General features: G+C 36.2%; 1 long non-coding RNA gene across 1 annotated transcript; it reads left to right on the top strand.

Annotated features, from left to right (window-relative positions):
* The first annotated feature begins 1369 nt into the window (after window positions 1-1369).
* LOC117633140 lies at window positions 1370-4629 on the top strand. Its single transcript, XR_004586574.1, has 3 exons — window positions 1370-1633; window positions 3429-3471; window positions 4472-4629. It is a non-coding gene; the product is annotated as an uncharacterized LOC117633140 (long non-coding RNA).
* Window positions 4630-11973: the final 7344 nt, after the last annotated feature.

The following is an 11973-nucleotide window of genomic DNA, read 5'->3' as shown; positions in this document are numbered from 1 at the left end:
TATTGCAGAGTTTGTTCAAGAGGCTTTTTGTTTTTTAATTTTTGGTTCATTTCATAATAAGACTATAAGTTTTTTGGAGAATTAATTAATTGTCTCTTTTTTTTCTTTTTTTCTTTTTTAAATTTTATAATTTCAGTTTGGAAGATTGCAACTGTTGAAGGGTCTAAGTGTTGTACTGATCATCCTGAACTTGGAAAGTGTGTCCCTGGTGCGGATGACAACCCAAACGGTGGAAAATGCTGGACATTTTGCACTTCAGATTGTGAGAAAGGAGGAATCTGCAAACTATTTGGCAATCGTCATCATTGCCACTGCTTATGTTGATTTTCTTTCAATCCTATTCCATAATATTATTAATTAGTTAGCAGTTTTATCTAAGATCCTTAAGTTGGGTAGGTGGGGGGGCTCCTCCCCTACTAGACTAGATCGTCATTTCCAATTTCAAGCTTATGTACCCTTCTTTAGTTGAATAAAATTATCTTGGCATTTTGTCATTTGTGTGCTCAGGCTTTCCGTTGCAATGTGCCGTCTTGGGTTCTTCACATAGTTGTCCTAAATTGGTAAGATATATATGCTCTATTATTATTAACTAAATTACAATATATGCGATCTACCTTCATGTTTTGTATTTAATTTATTTAAAGCATGTCATAAACTCCCTGATTTCTTATTGATACTCCCTGATTTCTAGCACATTAATGACTCCAATTTTTTAAAAAGAAAGTATCATACCAGGAATAACTAGCATGCATCTTGAAAGGAAAGATAATTGATTTCAAAATAATGATAAAAACTCCATAAAAGATTAAGACTGGGTTAATTCTCAGACGTTTCAAAAGTTAACTTAGCTTTATATATCGGTAGCGTTTGTAACAACGTAATTAAGGTCAACTAATTCCCTAAAAAGACCATATATATTTTATATTTTACTGTTTCGACTCTCCATATAAACCACACATCGCCACAACTTTTTTGGCCGAAGAAGTGACGTAAGAAGTGAAGCATCTATACCCTTCTTTACTTGAATAAAAATCTCTAGAATATTGAGATTGAATGACTGGATAACCTATTCAGCCCTTTGTTATTGAGCACCTGAGTCACATGTGACTCTTATAAGGGCTAACAGAACTAGACGCATGCTGTGGAGGTGGAAGACGACGCTCGCTCCAAGTTTTCTCTCTAAATCGAATCGTAAGAGCCTCCAGCTCTTTTCTCTGCTTGCCTAAATCTAATCATAAGCGCCCCCAAATCCTCTCTCTGCTTGCCCATCAAATGCTCTCCCTGCTTGCCCACCAAATCCTCTCCCTACTTGCCCAAATTCATCCTGTGTTGGCCAAAATGCATCTACAGAAAAAGCTAATGCTCACCGAATCGAGGTCGTCACGAGAAAACTGAAGACAAAGCTGGCGACTCTGCCTAAGCGAGGTCCTCAACTCTTCTCTCTGCTTGCCCAAAACTGATATGCAGAGAGGTAATCGTTGCGAAATTGATGATGGGTCCAGCCTCCATGATGTAGTGGTCACCAAATTGAGTGGAATTTAGTTTGATTTGTTGGAATTGTGTGAACGACGACATTTGAGTTGGTGGAGAAAGGAAGTGTAAAGAGGATGCGTTGAAAATTTGGAAACATCAAGTAAGAGTTCAAACAACCCTCTTTTTATGGTTTATGAGTTGAATGTATTTTGGGTAATGAGTTCATGCAGTTTAGGAGTTCAATATATTTTGAGTAATGAGTTTATGCAATTGTATGTTTTTAGCTTCGTGTTTAAGCTCTGAAGAGTTTGCCGACAGTCGGGCAACATTTGCATTGCAAGCATGCAATTGCATGTTGGTGATGCAATGCAAGAGTGATTGTGCACAAACGAAAATAAGAAAAATGGATCATATTTTACTGTACATGCATAATTAGAAATATTTTTTACTATAAATCGAAGGGCTCAATTATTTGAAATACAGAGCATGACAAACGGTAAGGGGCAATAATCCGAACATATTATACTACAAAAGGACCAATTATTCGAAAATATTTAGTAATAGAAATTGTCATGTAGTACAAATCATATTCAAAAATATCCCCAATTTCGTAAACCATAATGTGGTTAACCCTAATATGTATTAATAGCCATAAGGTCATAATGAAGTAGTTACTTACTTTTCTTTGTCTTCGCACCATACATTCATTAACTTTGCGTTTTTAAGCTATGTGGAGTTTGCTCACAGGCGGGGAGCGTTTGCATAACACACATGCAATTGCACTACGGCGATGCAATGTATGAGTGACTGTGTGCAAACCGAAATAAGAATAATGGATCATATTTTATTGTACTAGCATAAGTAGATATATTTTGTACTTTCAATCACCGGGCACAATTATCCGAAATACATAGCATCACAAACGAGAAGGGGCAATTTATTCTGAACGAACGATTTTACCCCTACATGTTTATATAAAACAACCCATCATGTCCACAAAAATTTAGATCATTACTCGGTTTTTGTCTTTGAAGAATCTTGATCAAGAAGCTTGAAAGCAATTGGGTTTTGGGGTTGATACATCTGGCATATCACCACATGCTCTCCATTTGTTTGCTGAAATGTCACACTCATGTTGGGTATGCAATGGTGGCACTGCACTTCTTGATATTGATCTTGGCTACCATATGGGCATTCAAGACAATGGTGGTGGTGAGTTTCTTACGAGTTGCTTCATTGAAGGGTTGATGACAGAGCTTCGCCAGGACTTGTACTTGCTTTATTTTGTCTCTGTTCAAGAAGCCTCTAATGATTGTGCAGCAGAGTTTTGGTCATTTATTTCTTTTTGAATTTGCAATAGTCATGTTAATTGTATCAAGGTTTCTTCTTTCTGTTGTTTATTGTGTGCCATTCATAGTTTTATACCAATTATCGCACATCATTGGTCATGAATCTTTGCAACCTTTGAGTTGGATTTTTCTGATTACATCAAGTGCTTATTCAGAAAATGGCAATTGTCCTTTACACAAAGAGTCTGACTAGAAAGAAGCTGGATATCATGACAGGCCAATTTTTTGGTGTTACACTCCAAATAACACGGTGCTTCCAGTTTTTGATTGTGTACTGACATTGAGAGGGACAAGTTATGTGCCATTTATAGATGACATTTGGAATGTCGAGTGGTATTTTTGCTTTTTGAGTGTTGTATTAATTTGTTTGAGTTTTAGATAACATGTTATTTGTGTTAGATTTAATGTGTCAATTTCTGTTACAGATTATAAGCTTAGATGGTTCTGCCTTCAAGAAGCTTTTTTATATTCATAATCAGCAGTTCATTTTAGTTGCTTGCTGTTTTTTGGTGCTCTCCTCTTCATCTATGCTTTTCTCATTAATTCATTTATTTAGAGTTGTGTCCAGATTAGGCTTTGATTTTTGTTCTTCTTTTGTTTTCTCAGGGGATTCTTTTGGCAGAGGAGTTGAAGGGTTAGAAGCAGTTAGGTGAAGAAAATGCTTTCTTTCAGTTACTTCTATTTCAACTTTCTGTGAAATTCCTTTTTCTTGTGACTGCAAACGCTCTGACCTTCTAATGCAGATCTTATAAGAAAGAAACAAATTGGATGATATTTAATCCAAGTTATATGATCTTTATATGATGAATAAATTGTTTTAGTATTTGAACCCAAAGATTGAGTCTTTGGGTGACTATGCCTTTGTTTGTTTGTTTAAACTTATTTATCTGTTTTGCAGATCAATAGCTTCATTTTGGTTTATTACCAAGCATCCATTTGGTATGTGATTTGGCAATAGAATGTAAATTGAGCCACTATTCCTGTTTTCATTAGTTGATATTAGTTTTGTTCTTTAAACTATCTATTCTGTTTTGTTGTGCATAATGGATGAAGTCAAAAAATTTCATAGGGGACCAATTAAGAGATAAAGCTGTGAAGCATTTAAGGTATATACATTACTAATATGATTGTCTTTTTAGCGGAGAAATAATTAGTATAGCTCTATTTTTTCTTTGCTTTTCCTTTTTTTGGGTAAAGAATTAGTTTAAGTACACAATTGCTGTTTGAAATTTGTTAATGTTTTTGTGTTATATCTGTTTTCTCTTTGTATAAAAAGCCTTAAAGGCTAATAATATTTCCATTTTCCCAATTGAACGCCCATATTAGTCCCTTTTCCTATAATAGGAACATTTGGTTGCAATTTTTTTCTTTCCTATTATGTATTCAGTTTAAGTTTCATGCTTCGTGATTGTAATTTTTTAATTTTATTTTAAACGAAAAGCCATAATTTTCTTTTTTAGTTGCACTATTATTTACTTCAATTTGGGTAATTGTCATCATAGAATTTGATTGGTTGTATTTTGAGGTTCTTTCATTATTTGGTTGTTCATTCTAATTACTATTTTTTTCTTTCTTGCTGTTCAAATTTGTAGATTGTGTAATTTTATGATTTCTCTTGCGTCTAATTTTTTCCATTTTTCCTATTGTAGGTGCACAAATGGCAAGGAAGGTGCACATCACCGCATTGGTTACTGAAAAGGAGTATGGATACATGTGAAAAAACAAATAAAGGAAATTTGTACTGGATAATTTGTCTTTGTGCCAAAATCATGAGTTGCTTAGGTGAAATACAAATCTGTTTTTATTATTTGATTGTGTCTTTTGAGGGATGGTGCCAAGTTTTGCGTTATTCTCTGTGAAAGGAAAATCTCTTTGAGAAACCAAAGTAATTTTATATTTATTCTAGAGTGTTGCTAAACGAACCTTAAAATTAACTGAGTACACCTTATGATCTAAGTACACCCTAATATTTTAATTAAAATGTAAAATTAACTAAGTACGCCCTATAAAACTACCAAAAATTCTCTGATACACCCTAATACTTGTAGCATTATTTTATAGTTAATTTTCAGCTTGATTTTTTTAATAGTGTTTATAAATCTTTGACTTTTCATATGGATTTATGCTTCTACTAAAACTGTTGACACTGTTTTTGCAATTCCAAGTTCTTGCAATTACCACATCTTTCCTTAAAAACACAATAAGACAAGCAATCTTTTGATTAGGGTTGAATATAGTTAGTGGGGTGTACTTATTAAAATTATATTTGTTTCACAATTCCATATATCTTTTTTGGTCATTTTATATTAGGATAAATCAGTAATTCAATATATACTTTTATAGTAGGATGTACTCAATTAATTTTAGGGTTTGTTTAGCAGCACTCTTATTCTATTCTTAATAATGGAAGCAAATTTAACCTTTTGATGATCTGTAATTCTAATATATTACACCACCTAACCTATGGGCTTAATAATTGGTGTTTATATGGGCTTAAAAATTTGTGTTTATATGAAACAATAATATGACAATTAATATAACAAGATATAACGTGTGGTGCAAGTGGTCTTGAGTTGTGTAGAATGAAAATATTAACTTTTAAAAGAATACCTTTGTATACCTTTTATTTATACTTTTCTTTCTATTCACTTTTAATTGATCTTTAAAATACTTTTTTTCAATAATTTGGTAACATATGTTGTATTGTATTCATTGATCACCTTTATAAAAATAAATCAATTATCATAGTTGACCATAATGAAAAGAATTTAAAACAAATGAAAGAACTAATTTAAATTCATCTTTGTATTTATTGATTTTAGGTAAAGTGTTTTCTTTGTTTTTGTTTCTTTTTTGAGATCTTATTTCTTATTTATGTGACATGTAGTCTTGGTCAGAGAAAATAGATGATATGACATTTAATTTTCTATAGCTTTTAGGTAGTAGTAGATTATCCTATTGTCATTGCAAATGAACACGCACAAAAAAGAGGCCCTCTAGCCAAAAAGAGGAAATTTGGCGATCTTTGCATACATTATAAGAGTGAGCTGATGAGCCTTCTGGTAAAAATGACAAAGTTAAAAATCAAAACAATGGCGGAATCCAATTGCATATTGTAAACTAAGAACTGCAAACAGATGTTACAAAATTGCATATTATATATGCAATTGCATATTGTAAAATGAGAATTGCACATAGATGCTACAAAATTGCATACAGGTATATGCATATGCATATTATAAACTGAGAATTGCACACATGTGATATCAAATATGCGATATATGCCCAAAAACCATTAAACATGGCTAAATTGTTGATTTAATTCTTGAACTTGTACCCAATTTTCAATTTATCTCATGACCTTTTTCTTTTGGGAGATTCGCTATTATACCCAATGTAAGAACCCAAAACAAAATATCTAAAAAGAAAGAAAATATCTAAAAAGTAAGGAAAATATCTTTTAGCGAAAAGACAATTTTGCCCTTGTATTATTTAATGGGGGAAAATTTGACTTTTTAATCGAGAAAGAATTTGGGAATTCCTCTTGCACCATTGCGTAGAGCACGGCAAAAGGAGTCCGTAGACACGGAGTGGGCCTGAATCGGAGTTGTAACGAAAGAGTTATGGTCAAAAGAGTCTCAGTGGCATAACCGTAAATATTTCGAAGTTGCATCTATATAAACCCAGCAGCTCTTTCTCTCTCTGCGCGAATCGGGCCGCCGCCTTCCAGAGGCTGCTGGTGCCGCCTCCGAGCACCAATGGCCGCGGGACCGGTGGAGTTGGAATCGCCATCGAGTCCCCTACCTTTTCCAACCGCTCTCCACCCTTTGGCCGTCCGGAGCTGATCGGAAAATCATGTTTTCCGACGGATGTTCGTTCGAATCCACCCGAACTTCCAGCTCGATTTTCTCCTTCAATTCTCCACCAAATCGTTCGAGTAAGGTATGATTTCTCAGCTATGTTTCGTGTTCTAGCTGATGGGTATATGGGTCTCGATCGATTTTAGCTTTAAGGGGTTCGATTTTCGACTTGAAGTTTGGCCGAAACTTCGGCCACTCGGAACTACTGTTTCGGGTCACTTTTTGGGGTATGTCCAAGAACAAAAGTCACTCCAAATGGGGTGTTTTACCTAGGGTAGGAGTTTGGAGTCTTGGTTCCGAGATGTTTCGGCCACCCGAAATCGCTTAAGACACCCAAATCTGACCTCGCGTGCTGGGACGCGTGGGTGAGGGTGGTGAAGTAATTCTGTACAGTTTTGAGATCCTCGAGTCATCACGAGCGCGTGAGATTTCGCAGATCTCGATTCGGAGTCCGTTTGAGCCCCGAACGGATTTTTCATATCGCGCGATCCGTGGGTGCAGTGTAGTTAAATAATCGGATCGCGCTGAATTTCGGATATGTCGGTCTACACGATGTGAGGATCGTGTAGGATCCCACGGATTGCGAATCGGAGTCCCGGATACTCCAGAATCGCGAACCCTGTGGCTAGGGTTTGGATTTTCAGCGATAACGCGATTTTGGCTAATCCGACCGTCCATTTCGGACCAAAATCGCAGAACATGGTTTCTTCTCTGTAAGGAACCTTCAGAGGAGCCCAGATCGGCCATCGGAGATCTTGGACCCACGGGGTCCCGGATCGGCCGATCTGGCAGCTTACCGCTTATTGAGGTTTCGGGTCTATTAAGGCCGGTCTAACTGTCCAAAAAGCTAAGGTGGGCATAAGAGTAACCTGAAACGAGTGAACGTATTTCTAGGAGCCGGGGGCAGGATGTTTAGTTGAAATTCTTTTTATTCAGCAGTTTATTAATTTAATCTTTATGGGTAATCAGGCACCAGGAGCCCGACAGGATTGCAAAAGAGACCTTCGAAGGGTCAAAGTAGCTCGGGCCATCTGTGAGTGGACTTTCTTTCATGAATTATTTTATATAAATGAGTTATATAGAGGTTTTCCATAAATAAGATTTTATAAGTAATTTTATATTGATTTTATATAAAAGAGTTTTATAAACGAGTTTACTTGACTAAATTCCTTATTTGATCTTGAGTAAGCTTTATTGTGTTTCCGAGCATGATTAGTACATAATTAGTTCTATAAGTTGTGTGCTGCTTACTTTTACATGCTTAAGAGTTATAGAAAACAGATTTTGAGGCTTATGACAGAAGAAATAGCAGCACAACTTGAGATTTCAGTTATTATTCAGATTTTTTCTAAGGAATTTATTTTAAAACCACCTCGTACCCATTTATTTTTTGGTGATTACCCAGAGTTGGACCGATGTCTACGGACATCCAGTCCGATTTCAGTTTATGTCAGTGCACTTGACTTTTCCTCACGAGTTTCGGGGACGCTCGGACCGTGAGTGCCAGGATTTGCGGCTCGGCAGACTTGGTGTCCCGAGACCTGCCAGGATTGAGGCTCGGCTGACTCTGTGTCCCCGAGACCTGCCAGGATTGCGGATCAGGCTGACTACGGTCCCATGCATCCTGCCAGAGCGACTCGAGCTGACTTGGTGTCATCGAGGAATCTGCCGGCGGGACAGGCTGATAAAAGTCCCCTGATTTCGCCAGTTTGCGGCTCGGGTGGTCTGCGTGGCGCCCGAGACCTGCCAGGGAATTGACGGATAAGACAGGGGTACAATTAGGTGGTAATTTTAAAGAATTTTAAGCTCTTTTATACAGTTATGACTTTCAGCTATTTTATACTAGCTTCTCTGATTTTTCAGGCCTTTATACATTTATATAGTTTTGTTCAGTTATACAAGGTTTGAGTACAGTGATTTTATACAAGTTTGATTTCAGTGTTTTATACAAGCTTTGATTTCAGTACTTTTAAATAAAATTTATCGAGCTTGAATATAATTTACATAGAATGCTTTGAGTTTAGTATGCTTTAAATGGAGAATACGTATTCAGTTTTATTTAACTATTTTTATAGTGGGGGTTATTATGATTGATAAACTGTTTTCAAGAATTCTTATGTTTGGTCCACTCACATCTTCAAACTGTTTTCACCCCCAGGCCGTAGAAGTACACGGGATCCACTACCGGGCCAATTATAGCTTCCGCACCAAGGTAGAGTTTGTAGAAAATCTTTGAAACCGTGAAAACTTTAAAGTATGCTCTGATATTTAGTTGAAGTTGAAAAACTGAAAGTGGAGATCTGTTATTTGGAAATATTCTGGCAATTGGTGTGAATTTATTGATTGTTTAACAGGTGAAAATTTTTGGGATTGGTCAAAATACAGGGGAGACTCTGCCGAAATTTCGGCAGAAGTCGAAGAGAAATTTGAAAAGAATTTGAGACAGAAAGGGTAAAAAGGTCATTCGTGCCCGACATTAGCCAGGTGTCGGACACGCACAGGACTTGACTCGAATTTCAAAGTGAAAATTGGGTCGGGTCCTGTCACCCAATATATGAGCCCAAATTATAAAAATACTCCATATAAAATGGACTTTAGAAACACACCCAAAGCCCATTTACAACATAACAAAGAGGCTTTTAACTTCTTTTAAATTACAAAACTGCCATCAATTTCTTAAAACCCTAAACCCACAACTGAAAGGATTGCGTTCGTTGAGAAACGTTACCCATTTGCCGATAAAATATCCCCAACAACCTTACTTTTTCAAACAAAGGTGGTGTTTGTTCTAGCGAACGCAAGGGTTGCGTTCGTTCAGTAAAGTTACCCGTTCCCTAAAAATAGGCCAAACCAACTTACTTTTGAAAACAAACGGGTAGTTTGTTCAATCAAACACAGGGGTTTGCTTTCGTTTAGAAATACTTGACGTTCCACCAAAAAAGAGGGCCAACAATCTTACTTGTTCAAACCAACATTTTATTTATTCACACGAACGCAATATGTGCGTTACTTGAGAAAAGTTACCCGTTCGTCGAAAACATGCTCCAACCACCTTACTTTTTCATACAAAAGGGGTATTTTTGCACACAAACGCAACAGGTGCTTTCATTGAGGAAAGTTTACTATTCACCGAAAAAATATATCCAACCAACTTACTTTTTCAAACAAACGGGGTGTTTGTTCTAGTGAATGCAAGGGTTGCGTTCGTTCAGTAAAGTTATTCATTCCCCGTAAAATGAGCCCAACCAACTTATTTTTTCAAACAAACGGGAAGTTTGTTCAAACGAACGTAAGGGTTTGCTTTCATTCAAAAATACTCGACGTTCCGCCGAAAAAGAAGGCCAACAAAGTTACTTTTTTAAACAAACAGGATATTTGTTCAAACGAACGCAATACGTGCGTTCTTGGAGAAAAGTTACCCGTTCGCCTAAAACATGCCCCAACCACCTTACTTTTTTAAACAAACGGGATATTTTTTAACACCAACGCAACAGGTGCGTTCGTTGAGGAGAGTTTTCTGTTCGCCGAAAAAATATATCCAACCAACTTACTTTTTCAAACAAACGGGCTATTTGTTCACGTAAACGCAGGGGTTGCGTTCATGGAGTAAAGTTGCTCGTTCTTCTAAAAAATGGGCCAAACTAATTTACTTTTTCAAACAAACGGGCTATTTGTTCACGTAAACGCAGGAGTTGTGTTCATTGAGTAAAGTTGCCCGTTCCTCGAAAAAAAGGGCAAAACTAACTTACTTTTTCAAACAAACAGGCTATTTGTTCATGTCAATGCAGGGGTTGCGTTCGTTGAGTAAAGTTGCTCGTTCCTAGGAGAAATTGGCCCAACTAACTTACTTTTTCAAACAAACGAGCTATTTATTCACGCGAACGCAGGGATTACGTTCGTTGAGTAAAGGTGCTTCTTCCTCGAAAAAATTGGCCCAACTAACTAACTTTTCCAAACAAATGAGCTATTTGTTCATGCGAACGCAATGGTTTGCGTTCGTTGAGTAAAGCTGCCTATTCTCCAGAAAAATGGGTCCAACTAACTTACTTTTTCAAACAAACATGTCATTTGTTCACGGTAACGCAGGGGTTGCGTTCGTTGAGAAAAGTTGTCTGTTCCCCGAAAAAAAGGGCTCAACTAACTTACTTTTTCAAACAAACATGCTATTTGTTCACGCGAACGCAAGGGTTGTGTTTGTTGAGTAAAGTTGTCCGTTCCCTGAAAAAATGTACCCCACTGACTTACTTTTTCAAATAAACGGGATATTTATTCACTCGAATGCAAAGAGTGCCTTTGTTAAGTAAATTTACCTGTTCCCCTGGAAAATGGACCCTACTAACTTAGTTTTCCAAACAAAGGGGCTATTTGTTCAAGCGAACGCGGGAGTGCATTCGTTCAGAAAATAAAAGTTGACGAGAAAGAAGAAGACATGAATGGGTGTTTTGTTTTGAGTTGAAGAAATTATTATTATTATTTTTTAAGGAAAAAACGTATGGGTGTGATATATACTATTGTTAGTTTAATTGGATCTATCCCCTTATATTTTTCACGTGCTTCTTTTTAAAACTATTTAAAATTTTGTTCTTATAATAAAAAGAGAATAAAATTACAAATATATTCACATAACTAAGACTCAAACCTAGACCTTGTACCAAAGGATATGCACTAGAAACCAAATCCACTAAATAAAATTTTGTGTCAATGTGCGGCACGTTGGAGTATATATACAGTTGTTATAATATTAATATATATTATATAAAGTAAAAGAAATTCGGAGGTCCTAAAAAATTAGGAGCCCTATGCAGTGGCACAACTTGCATCATGGCAGGGCCGCCCCTGCCTACTAGTTCGGTTAATCCTAATTTTTAATACAATCATTGATAATGTACATAACATTTATGAACATTTTACACCAAAATTACGTATTTCAATGCTTATATTTGTCATTTTTGTTGATTTTTTCCCGATACCTAAAATGATAACGATATATTCCTCGAAATTTCCGTAAATTGGAAGCCCTATATTATCTGCACGGCCGATATTTTAATCCTTCACCTTACCTTTGTGAGGTGCAGAAATTAGACCCGGCAATATTGCACACGATCCGTTAACATGACACAAATTCGCATCAAATTATCAATATTTGGGTTGAACTTAATGGGTAGGGTTGAAAACGAGTGAACCCATTAAGCTAACAAGTCATGTCGGGTCAATTTGCGAATATTGCATCCACCCGTTAAGGAGAGTAATTCTGTATTTTTTTAAAATATATATTTTTTAAATATCTCATA

This window comes from Prunus dulcis, chromosome 6, assembly GCF_902201215.1.
Source record: "Prunus dulcis chromosome 6, ALMONDv2, whole genome shotgun sequence".
NCBI classification, from domain to species: domain Eukaryota; kingdom Viridiplantae; phylum Streptophyta; class Magnoliopsida; order Rosales; family Rosaceae; genus Prunus; species Prunus dulcis.
The sequence above is the reverse complement of the archived record's forward strand: the minus strand, read 5'-3'. Positions and strand labels throughout refer to the sequence as shown.